The following is a 15,094-nucleotide window of genomic DNA, read 5'->3' as shown; positions in this document are numbered from 1 at the left end:
GCTTGCATTTCACTCAGATGTGAATTATTATCCATGCATGCAGTTCTATTTTGAAACACATTGAGAAATGACAGGTGGAAGTATTAAGAGGTATCTTGTCCCTGATCTTCCAAAGCAGCTTCACCTTTCAGTTGCTAGACTCAGTTTGGATGAATCTCTATAAATTTAAGCTGAGGAATGACTAAGGAGACCATTCTGTGTTTGCCAGCTGGATAATCGCAGTCTTAAGGGAAAATCAACATTAAATCAAGGCAGATGAAGATGTTTATCCTATTAAAGAAACACATCCATAGGAATTGTTTAAAAATTTATGGCAGTTTTGCTAGTTTCAGAAGGGTACAAGGTTGTGCAGGTACTCGTCTTAAGGCACTGATATAAATTATTGAGTCATCTTACTTTCTCTGTCCAATGACAGTCAGGAAGAATGAATGGGGATTATGGCCAAGACAATGCCCAGTAATTTTTCAGTGATGATTAAAGGAGGTTTCTGAACGTATCAACAGGTCTTAACAGCACATGTAAAAAGATACGAATGAATTAAGTGCTTACACAAACAAAAAATATACAAAAATGCACTAACAAAAAAGTCTTTTCTTCACCTCGCTATCTTAATTTTTACAGCTTATGTATTGTAAGCACCCTAACCTTTTCTTCAAAATTACAAATATTTTGTGACCTTATTATCTCCCAGTTAAGGATGACCACCTTATCCCTGAATGGTTTTAGAAAAGCAGAAGTAGTATCTTCCCATTAACAAATCCCTGTAGATTGGCCACCTGAAAAATTAGTCACAAACCATCAAACATTATAGAAAGAATAAATAGTACGTTAAAGTTTTCCAGAAAGCATGCTTAAATAGACAAATCAGACAAGTTAATTCCTTAAATTGTAGGCAGACAGAAACGTCTTGACTGGGAAGAGGAATGAGAAAACTTGTCTCAGTGCTGTGTGACACAGGTTTCTAATATCTAGAGAAATCATCTGCCATGCACATTCAAAGTTCAATTACCAAAATATACATTGAATTTATTGCTTAGTTTCACTGCATTTTCAATGCATTTGGTTATAGCAGATCTTCAGTCAGTAAAAATTCAGTACCTTATTTCCAGCTGCATTGCAATAATTGCAAAAATTGTTTCATCATATTGTACAGGGTGGGGTGAAATACACCAGAACTCCTTTAACTTCTGCTGTTCATGAACTGCTGTATAGTAGTTTTGCCATCTAAATGTCCTCCCCTTTCTAACATAGTGGCTCAGTTCATACTGACAGTAAGTGAGGAGTCTGTCTCCAGGATTCTACATCTTTTGGGTTTTAGATTATTAGGCTTATTTTGGTGCAAAGTGGTAGCCTTTTATTGCAAAGATCTCACCACATCTTGCCATAATCTGATTTCAGAAAAGGGATTTATCAAACCAATAAAATATAAATCTAACAGAGACATACTGGCAGACAATGTTTCAGCTGTTGTTGATCTTATTTCTCTTCAGGTCTTTGGCAACAAGTGTAAACTTACAGTGGCATTTCTGTGCCTTGATTTACAGGCAAATCAAACTAAAATTTAAATATCTCTGGTTTGTATTTGCAAAAAATATTTGCTTATATTTATTTTTTCCCAATAATATTTTGATAATTATCTTTTCAGATTGTTGCACATGCCAAAGAAAGATTTTTTGGTAGTACAATCACATGATATGCAGTATAAGTTCTCCACAATATCAGGCAGTAAAATGCTCTTTTTTGAATACATACTTTTTCCTCTTTCGTATTTTTCTGCTCTTAGATGAGCTGCAATAGCACTTTGCTAGAGCTACAGCAGGTATATGGGATATGAGAGATTTTTCTTTTTTCAATCAGGTACAAAAGAAATCTGGAAGCTTTAGAAAAAGGAAAAATAAATATAAAAAGTGCATGGAAAAGTGAACTTTTAAATATAACCATTTTCTTTTTTAAGATTGCTAAGATATTAACAATTAATGAGTTCTTGATTTATTCCCTCAAGTTATTACTATTTGCTACTTTTCTAGAATCCTAAAATTCCTCAGCCTTTACAATCTTTCCTATCATCTTGATCATTTGATCAAGAGATTTCTTAACCTCAGACAGTTACTGTTATGTTACACAGCAGATCCCTGGAAGCTCCTCTGTCTACAGTGAGGACTGCAGTAGACATATACTGTGACAAATGAAATGATAAAACTGCGTGGCTTGATTAAAATCTCGATTACACTGGAATAGTAGGAAAAACATGATTTTGCTGTTTACCTTTCTTTCCAATCAACTATTGTACAATATATTTTAAAGGTAAATTGTTTAACTTATACAAATCATGTTCTTTTATAGTTCATGATAAATTCATAATTATTCCTTCAATCTAAGATTTCTGTTTACTGTCCATTTCTATAAATATATGTGTGTGTGTGTTCATAAATACAGTTTGTCATTGACATCAGAAAGTTTGGTTTCCTTTTGCACAGGGAAACTGTTTTTAGACACAGGTAGACACAGACAATTGCCAACAGGAAAAATTACTTAACTGCAAGTGATTTTCTTTGTCTAGCATTATCTCTCCATATGCAAACTCTATGGCCAACTTCTGAATTGCTGTACTTGCAACTGTAGGGTAGTAAGGAAAAAAAGCATGTGGAATAGAAAAAAGATGTTCTGAATTGACACAGGAACTCTTGGTTCAGTGAGAGTTGAAAAGAATATGACAAGATGGGTTTAAGGATGCTCTTTTGTTCCTGTTAACTAGACATGTTTCAGATGAGACTGAAATTATAGAGAAGATGAAAAGGGATGTTAGTCAGTTACACTTCAAAAGATTTTCAAGATGGCTAAATTGTCTTTTCTGACTGTTAGTGTCACACATAAGGATTGTGCATGATTTAATGTGCCTTTTGCGAAATACATATAAAAGCTGGTCCTTGCTTTCTTCTCAGGGACACTCTGGTAGGACCTGGGGGTTAGGCAATGAAGAGAAGGGAGGAGAATGGACTCCTTATTTATTTGGCAAAATATATAGTGGCCTTGAGACTTTAAAGAATGTAAGAGCTGGTATTCACACCATAAATGGAATCACTTCTAATTCAAACATCTTGGTATACTAGTAAAAAAAAAGCTATAATTCAGCAAAAGCAAGTAACAAGATAGCTATCTGCAATAAATATCCTTGCTTTACTATTCAAGAATAACAAGAGATCTCAGTGAAAATACTAAAATTCACTTTTTTTTTTTAACTATGTAAGTAAGAGCTGGTATTCACACCATAAATGGAATCACTTCTAATTCAAACATCTTGGTATACTAGTAAAAAAAAAGCTATAATTCAGCAAAAGCAAGTAACAAGATAGCTATCTGCAATAAATATCCTTGCTTTACTATTCAAGAATAACAAGAGATCTCAGTGAAAATACTAAAATTCACTTTTTTTTTTTAACTATGTAAAGGGTTAGTTAAATATAAGCAACCATCCCATTTGTTAAAATAGTTAATGACCATTCCGACTCAATGAAAATAGGAAGAGGATTATGAAAAATTTACTTTGTCACTCATTCTGTAAGAATTAATGTCCTAAATGCAACCTCTCATTACATGTATACTAGATTTCATCAAAGCTATAAGCTTTGCACCTCTTCCTATGATCATCAGTTTGAACCTTCAAAGCCCTTAATGTGATATAATAGATGTGGTTTCACAGTAGTAAAGTGGGGTAAGTGCAAATCTGAAACAGCACTTAGGTTTGTGTTGTTTGCTAACACCATACAGAGAGGTAATCCAATGTTTAAAGGAATTACCTACTGCCTTAAATTAAATTCCAGCCTGGCTGTACTTGGCAATAATGTGATTTTTAGTGTATCCTATGACAAGCTGATTCTATGATAGTTGCATACACCTACCATAAGTGTTCTTAACAGGGCTAAGGTCTTGCTTTGCTCCAAAATGACAGAGTGCAACACTTAAAGTCTATCATCATAAGAAAAATGCAGTTTTATGATTTCAGTCAGTCATAAATGGCCCTTAACTGATTTTAAAATCAGAATTTAGAAGGGCATAGAAGATGGTGACGGGGAGGAAAGGTAGGGAAGAAAAGGGAAGTGCAGGAGAGGACAAGTCAGTTCTTGGGTCTCATATGTTCCAGGTGAGCTCTCCAGGTGGATTGTAAGTGGATCGTAGTTTGTAAGAAAAACATGCATCATCTCAAATTTCGGCTAAAGAGGAAGAGAGGTAGCGCTGGTTATGCCTTTTGAACCAGGAAACACATCTAAATCACCCAGCTGTGAATGTCACTGAACCCTCAGTGTAAACTAAGCATCAAACAGGGGTCAAATTTAGTCAGATAGAAATGTGCTCCATTTCAGAAATGTTGGCTTATAAGGGTCCTTTTGGCATTTAAATTTGGCACTTTGGAAATTCTGGAACCTCTGCAGCTATGAAGAGATTTTAAGGATCTAAACTTTGTATTTAGACATCTAAAATGGCAATTATTGGTGAAAAATCTTTGTCCCAGTAGTCTTATTTTAAGACATCAAAAACCGTTCAAGATAAATAAATTCTAGCACTCTCCTTTAGGGTGCTGTGATCTTTGAAAATATGTTTACATATTCATTTGAATTGATTTCACCATCTGTTCAGATATGAGTGGCTGCTAAATGATGATCTGCATAATGATACTTAAAGTTTCTTTCACACGTTGGAAGCTTTCGTTACAAAACCATCTTTGGCTGCTGCCCTACAAACGAGTAGAGTCACTCACTGAGAAGGGCAGGAAAACTTTTTAAACTTATTTTGTAAAGGTCTCTAAAAGCTGTGAAAAACCTTAATGCATAGTGCAGTTAGTCAGCTGTTACATTAGATGCATTTGCATGCAGTGAAGTAAAGAACATACTTAAACTATGAATACATGTTCCTTAATTTGAAATAAAATGTTCATGATTACACAGCTATGTGAACTATTACAGAAAACATCAAAAAGGTGTTTATATATAGATTATATGTGTAGAAAGGATATTCGGAGATCATGGAACTATTTCACTTGAAAAAAATAGTGACCTAGGATGTTCTTCATGGTTTTTATCAACTAATAGCCACAGTAAGTTACTGACCTGTCACATTTTAGAAGGTTTGTCAAGTAGTGACATGCAAAGATTGAGGCATTTCACTCAGATATTCTGTGACTGGTGGGTCAAAATTTAATTTTATAATCCTCCACCTTTTAATATGAAAATGCTAATTTCAGGTGATTTAACTTAAGGATGAGATGAGAAAGCTAATTCTGGATCCAAGCACCACTAGAGAGTTGTAAGTGGTTTAGCTCTGGCTGCACAGTCCTAATCTTACATTCAGTCACACACATAACTGATTTCCACTTCTGAGGTTTTGAACTATACTGAAACCCTCTGAGTTTCATTCTTCCCAATGTATCTTCTCTCTCCTTTTACTTTACCTATGACTTGCTCTAGATTCATGATCAGATTTTGTTAGCAGAGTTATTGTTTCCGACTTCTTAACCCATGAGAAAATATTCTGGTCTTTGGTGATGAGTAAACAGGGCAGGCATACATTTCCCACTGAAAATGTTGAGCTAAATAGTGCCCTGCTGTAGTAAGCAGACTGCTTTGAAGAGCCTTACAGAGTTTGAAGTGATTGTTGGGAATGCAACAAAAAAAATAAAAAAGAAAATGTGCCAGGGAGAAGCAACAGGAAGATTTAGCCCAAAATTTCATGAAAACATTAGACAGCATGAGGTATCACTGTCTTCATAAGAAGAAGCCTTGCCTTTTCTTCAGCTTAGCAACTCATTTCTGCCTTTGACACTGAACCAGGTGTAGGAACTGATCTGGCTTTATTTTTTATTTTTCTTCTTGATTTAGTTCACCAGTTAACTATCAACTCATGGTGAAAGTCTGATGTGGGCAATGTCCATCCTCTCAGGAAATGTTTACTGGTTTTGTTTAGGGAGGGATTGCCAAGGTCTAAGTGAGACTCAAAACTGAAAAAAATTCTGAATTTATTTCTGTATTGAAATTGATGAACATCTCACTCTTAACAGATCAGGTTTTCCCAGCAGATACCATTTTTTCAAGCAAATGTCTCAAACATGGTGAGGCCTTTATTATTTGTTTATAAGGAGACATTTCTGTGTCACTTTTGAAACATCAACATGCTAGCAGCCAAGAAAGTTTTGTCTGGATGAAGACTATAAAAAATGGTCAATGGGTTATTAAACTGGTCACTGACAGAAGCAGAATAGCCTCAGGCACACAGGGTGCAGAATAATTACAGGAAATCTGTTATTTATCATGTACACCTTTTGGCTCTCTAAAGGTCTTTCACAGGAAAAATCTTGACAAGTTTATTCTCTGAGTCTAAACAAACAAGAAATTTAGGAGCCCATTACTGTATTGGACATAACTGCCAGGGATTTGGTAGTGAAAGGGGACAGGGGGAACCTGTGTAGGAGGGGCCCAGATGCTGCCCTGTGCCAGAAACAGCCACTTCCAGCCATCCTCACAACAGAGAGCATAGATGCACTGTGTACCAAAACTGAAGCAATGTGATGAGTTTATGGTGCCTCTGTGAAGACATCTGAGTAATGATGGTAAACGCCAAGAAAACAATGCCAAGGGAGGGATGTTGGACAATGGAGGAGATGTGAGAGACAATGTCAGAGCAGGGGCAAGAGAGAAGCAAGAAATATGCCAGGCAGGAGGGATGGTAGAGCAGGAAAAACATCAAAGCAAAGTTAACTGCCCAGAGCAGGGCAGGAGCAAAAGAGACGCTCAAGCAGGGACAGAGGGGAGACCCACGTAGAGGCATGACCACAAAAACACTGCAGCCACTGGAGGAACCCACACTGGAGCAGCTGAGTAGGAACCACAACACACCGATGTCCATCTCCTGCGCCACCCGTCGCCTCCCCGAAGGGACTGAGTGTAACCTGCAGCAAGGGGACTGGAGACTGGGAACGGGGGAGGAGATGTGTCCAGATGGAAGCTGTGACGTTTTCCCTAAGTGTTTATTTGTTTGGTTTTATTTTTCAACACAAGAATCAGTAATGAAAAATTTGTGAATTGGCAATAAATTAAATTGTTTTAATTTCCCTGACTCAAAACTGGTTTTGGCTGAGAAAGAATTACTAAAAGAGAAGATTTTACACTTAATTTTTCTGCAAAGAGAACAGAAACTATTAAGTAGGGGTTTTGCCTTGAGTATCAACTTCAGTGAATGCTACTTACTTAAGTAAGAAGTACATTTCTTTAGTTATTTTAAGATCAAGCACCTAAGACATCATTACTGTAATTCTTAATTTGTAAAATATGTTCAATAACTCTTTGATCTGATTTAATCAAGCAGTCAGAGGGAGAAAGTATTTTCAGAAAAAAAGTAATTCTACATTCTCTCTAGTTATTCTAAAATATTTCCTGAAAAAAGGTAAAAGAATGGGGGCTAAACGTCCTTGTGCCTGTATAAATGCTGAAATTGACTGAGGCTACATGGGCATGGTCAAAAAGTTAATTAAGTTAAATAAGGGTGTGAGTTTAAAGTAGATTACTTAGCCCCACCTACTACTCATATGAACATGTTCACTCAAAATTTAAATGGAATAATTGATTTGGTGCAATTCACTTCAAAATACATTAAACTAAACCAAACTGAACTGAAATCCTGTAATTCTGATTAAGCATCACCACACAGAGGTTTAATGTACTTAATTTAAGTAGTCCACGGGAAAGGCTAATCCACAGTAACTTTGGAATGTCTTTGGACACCCTTTGTGAAGAGACCGGATGGCTCACAAAGTACCAATTGTTTGTTACCTTTTTCAAGAACCTGGTTCAAAGTTTATCCAGACTGATTATAAATAGAAGTCGTTCAGTGAAAATACGTTCAGCAATGTGAGTGTTTCACTGATCTACCTAGAGGGTAAATCAAGGCTGAAAAAATTATTACCATGGTTGATATTAAGCATATTGTGAGCTCATTTAGCAAAGGTCAACAAAGTAGCTAACAGGAGAATAAATTGTCCTTTCATGTACTTCCAGAACAGAATTAAGGGAAGCTGACAAGGCAAGACTCAGAAGTGGTGTATAGCTGATTCATTAAACTGAATACATTTGACCGGGAGATGTGACTCTTGCCCATTTGTTAAGACTAATTATTTACATATATTCAAGCAGAATAGCCCCAAAATGTAGAAGTTAGAGCACTTGTTGGCATTTGGGAGAACAGATTTGAAGTTCTGTGTGCGGCTTATGTAGAATGGAAATTTGAGCCTGGGAACACCAGAGTGAATCTCTATGTCCGCCTCTGTGGAAAAAATAAATAAATAAATATTTTTTAAAGAACTTCCTGACATCTCAGACAAAACCATTTCCCTCTCCCCTGTGTGTGTATCTGTTTGTCCATTGTAACTAATGACATTTCTTTCTTCATTATATCTGATCAGGTCCCTTTACAACCAGTGGCTTAAACAATTTGACAAGTAGATAAGCCACCTACTTGTGTGCGTGCATGCATGTGTGTTATACTCCCAGAAATCTTACTGAATCAGTGAAAATGAAACAGTGGTAGTGATTATTCAGATCAAACACTATAACTCAACAGAGAGCTGTGATCCACACTTCTTTGTTTTGTCTTTCTTTAATTGCAGTTTAGTTTGCTGAAAAGCACTACAAGTTAAACTCTGGAAATCAAGGTCATTTATCTGCAGCTGTATTTGTCATACAGAATAAAACTGTCAGCACCAAGCTTCCCATATGAACAGACATCAACTGACTAATTTCTGCTTGCGTTCAAAGCACAAGTTAAATACTTTGTACTTCTCCGATCTTATCTCAAAGGTAATTTCTCTTAATGATCAAATTCAATTTTTATGAAGATTTCAGTTGTGACAATACAGCAGGACATATCAGCTTTTCTCTTGCTCCCTTACCAACAAGCACTGAGTATTGTTCCTTTATTAGGGTATTGCTCTGTTAATACTAAGTCTTGTGAGGAAATAAAACACTTTTTCTCCTGTGGAACTCACTGGAGATCGGTAGCGACTATCACATTATGAAGCAGACTACACGCTCATAAAATTGTAAATAATTCTACCATATTTCTTCCTATATGTAATGTAATATTTCACTGCAGTTCCCATTTCACATAGATTTCTGGTTTGGAACCTGATCACTCCTTATCTAAACGTTTAAACTGCGCAAAACCCCTTAAAAACACGTACTGACAAGTGTATTTTCTTATTTTTCTACATTTTCTTCTTTCTGCTTCCACTGGGAGAGGTGGATGAAAAAGAGATAAAGTGGGAAGAAAATGAGCAAAAGAAAAAGAAGTTATATACTTCTACTAGTTCACAAATTCCACTGCCATAGAAATCAACCCAAGCAGTTACATTCACACCCAGAGCTGTAAGTACGCAAAAGACTGAAATTCAGAAAGGTCTGGATATAGACTTTTAGTTCAGCACACCATAAATATAAAGCTGCCTATATCTGTACTCAGTTAGATTTTAGGCCATTTTAATTCTGTGTAACTTCCTCAGTGATTTCTGTTGCTAACTGAAACCTGAAGGCAGATACGTGATTTCAGAAGCTGGCAGTATATGCCCTATGGATTTCCTACATAAATATTTTACAGAAATTGACTGTATGAACCAATAAGAAAAGATGTAAGGTGCTACTAGATTAATGTTTTGGAATGTTAATATTCAAAGAACATCAAACAAAATGGCAAGAATGAGGGTTTATTTCTTGGGACTGGAAGAGAAACTAAATCTTTTGGTAACCTGGTTGATGAGATTGTGAATGAACTAAGAATTAAGAGCATAAGGACTTTTGAAACTCTTGAAAAATCTAAAATAAGTGTTTTGTCCAATTCTCTTTGTTCAGGTGGCTTGCCTGAAATTATCAGGCCAGAAGCAAAATGAGGATGATATTTTAAATCAAAATTTGCACTTCTATACCTAATGAGGTTTGACCTTGATTCAAGAAAGCCTTTCAAACATGGTGTTAAACAATATGAAGAGCACTCCCTCCTATTCCATAACACTCCTCATTTATTATCAATGTTCCCTTCATTTTTGGTGACCTGTATCTGCTCTGCTTGCTCTCTCCAGCAGTCTTTCTAGCACTGGGAGTTCTTTTCATATTTACAAAGAATTTGGGGATATTATCCCTGTCTAGTAGCGTGGACAGATGGGAAAGAATGAGGTACATCAACTTAAGCCCAAGTGGTCCTTCAGGTAATAACACTGACAAACCAGTAAGGAAACTACTTTGTAAAATCTTTCCAAACGTAACAGCCCATGACTAGCTCTAGGAAACAGAGTGTTTAAAGCCCTGTATAAAAATTCCCTCCCTTTAAAGCCTGTATAAAAATTCAGAAACATTGATCTACAGTTAAGGACTCTACAGAGACCATTTGAGAGAAAGAGCATCCTGGGTATCTGTTCAGGCTCAAAGTGATTCCGATTTTAGCAGCAAATGAATCTCATGACAGACAGCTGTGTTTAAAAGGTTTCAGGAAGGACAGCTTTTTTTTTTTTTTTTAAATGCAAGAATTTGGACTTTGTACTGAACAAAGTTTTCAGAGAAAGTGGCTTGGCACCTTTTCACAGCAAGGCATCAAGTCTCCAATTTTTATGGCCCTTTAGGATACACTCCTGTCTAAAGGATTCACTCTAAGTCACTACTTTCTCCTCCTACAGGCAATTGAGCCTTTTGGCAACTGAAAAATGAAAAAGAACATTATTCAATTTTATACCATAGTAGCTAGAAAAGGGTATGAACAATTGGTGTCCAAAAATCTGAGTTCTATTTGGCACTCTTAAATTACAAGAGAAGAAAAAGCAGTGAGAAACTTCGGTTAGTTCTGCCCATTCCATATGCACAATGGTATAAATGTATTGCAGGGCTTTGAACAAGGTTGTGCTCCATATAATTTGAATATGGGGAGACCTACACAATACAGATATGAATATACTTTGTTCATTTTTTTAGGTTTTTTTCCTTGACTGAGAAGACTGGCAAGTAAAGGAATCAGAAAAATATTTAACAGGAAGACACAGGCTGCTGTGAAGCAAAAGAGTAGATCTGCTGCCACAAGTTCACAAGGAACAAAAGGTTTTTTACCATCACTTATCATGCTTTGTACTTTGAAAGGACTTAGGCACATTACCAAATTTCTCCAGGAATAACAAACAATGTACATCAGCTGATCTCTGCTGAAATTAGCATCTTTCACCCCATCATGCTCAGCAGAGCTAACAAAGCTGAGCAAAATATATCTAAATGTTGCCACAATTCATGTGATTTTGATAAAGATATTATTTAGGAAATATACAAGTTATATATACATATTATACAAAATTCAGACTCAGAAAGGACTAGCCATGCAGAGGATTTTTTTCAGAATGCCACAAATGGAAGCTATTTACATTTTGACAGCTGCTGTCTATTATCTTGTAAAAATCATACTTCTCCATAGAGATTATTGCGATATTATCACACTTAAAAGTAGGACAGATGCGAGAAAGTAAATACTAAGGAAAAAACAAATCAGACTGACAAAAGAAATTAAGCAGTTCAAGAAATACATATGCTACCCATTGCAAATACACAGTGATGCACTCTCACATTTGTGCTCATTCCTCTAACTCTAGCACACACTAGTTACTCGTTCCAGGGATGGCAAGTGGAAAGAAAAAACAGTCAATTATTTGTACAACTTGTTTAAAGCATGCACTCCTACAAACTCATGTCTTTGGTTTACAAGTTAAGTAGGCGAGTTCAGTGCCAGCTTGTCAATGAATGGAGCTCTAGCCTAGAGGGGCTTCACCCCAAGGTGAAGGAGGAATATCTGTTTTCTTTGCCCACTTACTGTGTTTCCCCTAATAAGGACATTTTCAAAGGAGGTCCAAACTACAGTGAGGGATCACACAGCCCAGATGGCGGCTCCTTGTCTTTATCTCTAGTTAACATTTGAAGAGAAATGTGCTAAATATAGCCTATGTGGAAACAGAAGAAGGATCTGAGTTTTGTTTTGTCTCTGACCCGAAACCTTCTTGTAACCGAGACACTGAGCTGTGAGTTAAATGTGTAAAAAACCTCTGAGGAGATGACAGGTTCCTCACAGACTCACAAGCCCCGATAACAGAAATTGCTGAAGTATTGTTGCTCTGGACTTGCGCTTTCAAATCTTTTCCCAAGTGAGCTGGCAAGCAGGGGCTGGCAAAGGACCGCTTAACGTGCCTGACGGCAGCTGCTGTGTATGGACTAGGAGTCTGGGCTCCTAAGGTCAGTCATGTCTCAGACCCTTAGAAAAGAGCTTCTCACTTCATAGGAAATGCAATTCAGTCATGTAGTGAAGGTTTGATGAGAGAAGCAGAGATTTGTATGTCATCATTGCCATAGCTTAAATAAAACAAGGTATTTCACCCACTGCTTATAAAAATACACAAAACTGAAAGACAAGTACACATTATACAGACAATACTAATTTGATTGAAAATACATAGATCCCTGCAATAGCTACTAGTGCAGTCTCCTTACCTTCTGCTGTGGTCCTTGTGGTGTGGCTATGTTATTCACTCAGCAATGATTGCGATGACACATTAATTCAGTTTGTTAAAAAGCCTGCAAAAGAAAAATATTTAAAGAAAGCAAGACAAAAGCTAAAACTCAACAGGAGTTGGCAAGTCTGACAGGAAGTTATACAGGTCCAGTTGCACACTGGAAATACTCAAAGAATAAGGTGCACAGGCCATTTTTCTGAAAGAACTGTTCAATTGAATATTTCTGCTGTGTTTCTCTAATCAAAGCCAGCCTGACAGGCCAAGAAAAACAATTGCTTTTCCTATGCAGTATTGATACTCATTAACAGCTGCTGCATCCCACATTGCATCATATCTGTCATTACTTGAAGGTTGTGGTTTAGCACTAAAGCACCTGCAGCATACTAAATGCATCCCAAATAGTAACTGTATCTTGTACAGTATAGTTGAATACTGTGTGAGTAAATTGTGTCAAACAGTTGGAATTATCTAGTCTTCTGTCTGTAGCTCGTCTTACATAACCGGCATTAGGCTTGTGAGTTTGGAAAGTCACGTTGGCAGCTTGCCAAGCCTCAAGAAGTCATTGGGATTTTAAAGCTCCTAATGATCTTAGCCGATATCACTGCCAAATATTTGTACAAGTGACTTTGGTTTGTTGCTCTTCAAATGAAAAGATAATCAGGGGAGAGATTCTCCTAGGCTTTTTAAAGTGCTTTTTCCTAAAATTAACTAGCAAGTACAACTATCTTACTCTCTTAAACCATTATTTCTCAAGGAGAACATACTGAAGCCATAAAAATAATTCTGATTCAATACCTGTAAATTTGTGGAAATGGAGGAAATTCTTGTCCTTGTTCAACCTTCATCTCCTCAGCACTACATTGGAGAACAGTAGTTCTCCAGACATCAACATGCAGTGCTAGAGGCAGCAACTCTAAGCCACTATTTCATATTAGTATAAATGGCATTTCCTACTAAATAGTCTGGTTTACCCCCAGCACTACTGTGGTACGTAATGACAAAAATTCAAGTGGTAAATGAAAGAATTCAGTCTGCCATTGTCTGATCTGAAGATTAGATTCCAAGATATTTACACGGCTTTTTACACTTTTAAAATAGAAATTAGATAAAAACTTAACTGATACTCAAATCAAATTACAGTTTAGTTTGGTAATTCTTGCTTATTGCATAAGAGTCTGGTATATGTAAAACAAGACTGGAATAGTATAGCTGAAATACTTCAGACCCCTGCATATTTGTAGTCACTGGTTTATTTCACTTCAAGGAGATGGCTCATCCTTAAGGAGGTTAAGCTACTTGGTAAGGCTCCAAGACCTTGCAAAGATTTTTGCTAAATTGACTCCTCTACCTCTGTGTAAATGTGTTTTACATATTTAAATGGTCACATTTAAATATTTCTATGCCTTTTCAGCTCAGTTTGAGCAACTGCTTCTCAATGAGATATTTAAACCTTTGTGCTTTCTAGTCACAGAAATAATTATTCCTCATCTGCTTGACATCCACTGCAAAGGATGGGGCTAGCCACAATTATAAAGGATGTTTGTCTGAGCTGGGATTGCAGCATCAGGCTTTCAAAGAGGTGGAGTGAGATGGGATGCTAAGACAGTATGATCTTACTTGTATTGTAGTTGTGTGTTAGCTACTTTGTACTCATAATAAATAAAAACTTGTGAAGCTTGGCAAACTAGCTCAACTGTAGGGTACAAACAGTCTTCTGATAGCAACCTCACAGCTTTGCATCTTAATGTTCATTATGGAGGCTATAGTTGACTTTTCCGGCTCTCATTAAAGTCAGATTGTGATTTCCTGGAGTGAATTTTATTGAGTATTCACACCCTGGAATTATCCCTCTTTTTCCAGCATCCTTTCCCATAAGTAACTGAAGGGGAATGGTTTGGTTCCAAAGTAGCTCTTTTCACACTCATGGTACTCAGCTGTATTTTACCAAGTATGGGTTAAATACTGAAGGGGCACCAACTGTATGGAAAAAATAAAGCAGTCACTATGCTTTCAGCAAAGGCTGGACAACATCCAAAGACATAGGCTTATTTTAGCGAAAGGGGATGTTGGCTAGAATCCTGCAGTTACTTCGTGGCCTGATAAGGAAAAAGAACAAATCCAGAAATCAAATCAGATTCTCTCAGGCAGAGAGTGAAGAGTATTACTCATAGCACTTCATTGGCATTGACTTTCTATAGTTTTGCCATTTATTATATTTCAGGTCCTCAGTTCACTGGAAGGTTTTTTATTTTTCTATCAGTCCTTCAGCACTTTCACTGATATGAGTGAATGAATTCTTATTTACCAATACAAGAAGGTTCCCTACTAATTCTTTTACTTCATATCATAGAATCATAGTATCATAGAATCATAGAATCATAGAATAGTTTGGGTTGGAAGGGACCTCTAAAGGTCATCTAGTCCAACACCCCTGCAATAAGCAGGGACATCTTCAACTCGATCAGGTTGCTCAGAGCCCCGTCCAACCTGACCTTGAAGGTTTCCAGGGATGGGGCATCC

This window comes from Aptenodytes forsteri, unplaced genomic scaffold (genome assembly GCF_000699145.1).
Source record: "Aptenodytes forsteri isolate BGI_AS27 unplaced genomic scaffold, ASM69914v1 Scaffold45, whole genome shotgun sequence".
In the NCBI taxonomy this organism is placed as follows: domain Eukaryota; kingdom Metazoa; phylum Chordata; class Aves; order Sphenisciformes; family Spheniscidae; genus Aptenodytes; species Aptenodytes forsteri.
The sequence above is the reverse complement of the archived record's forward strand: the minus strand, read 5'-3'. Positions refer to the sequence as shown.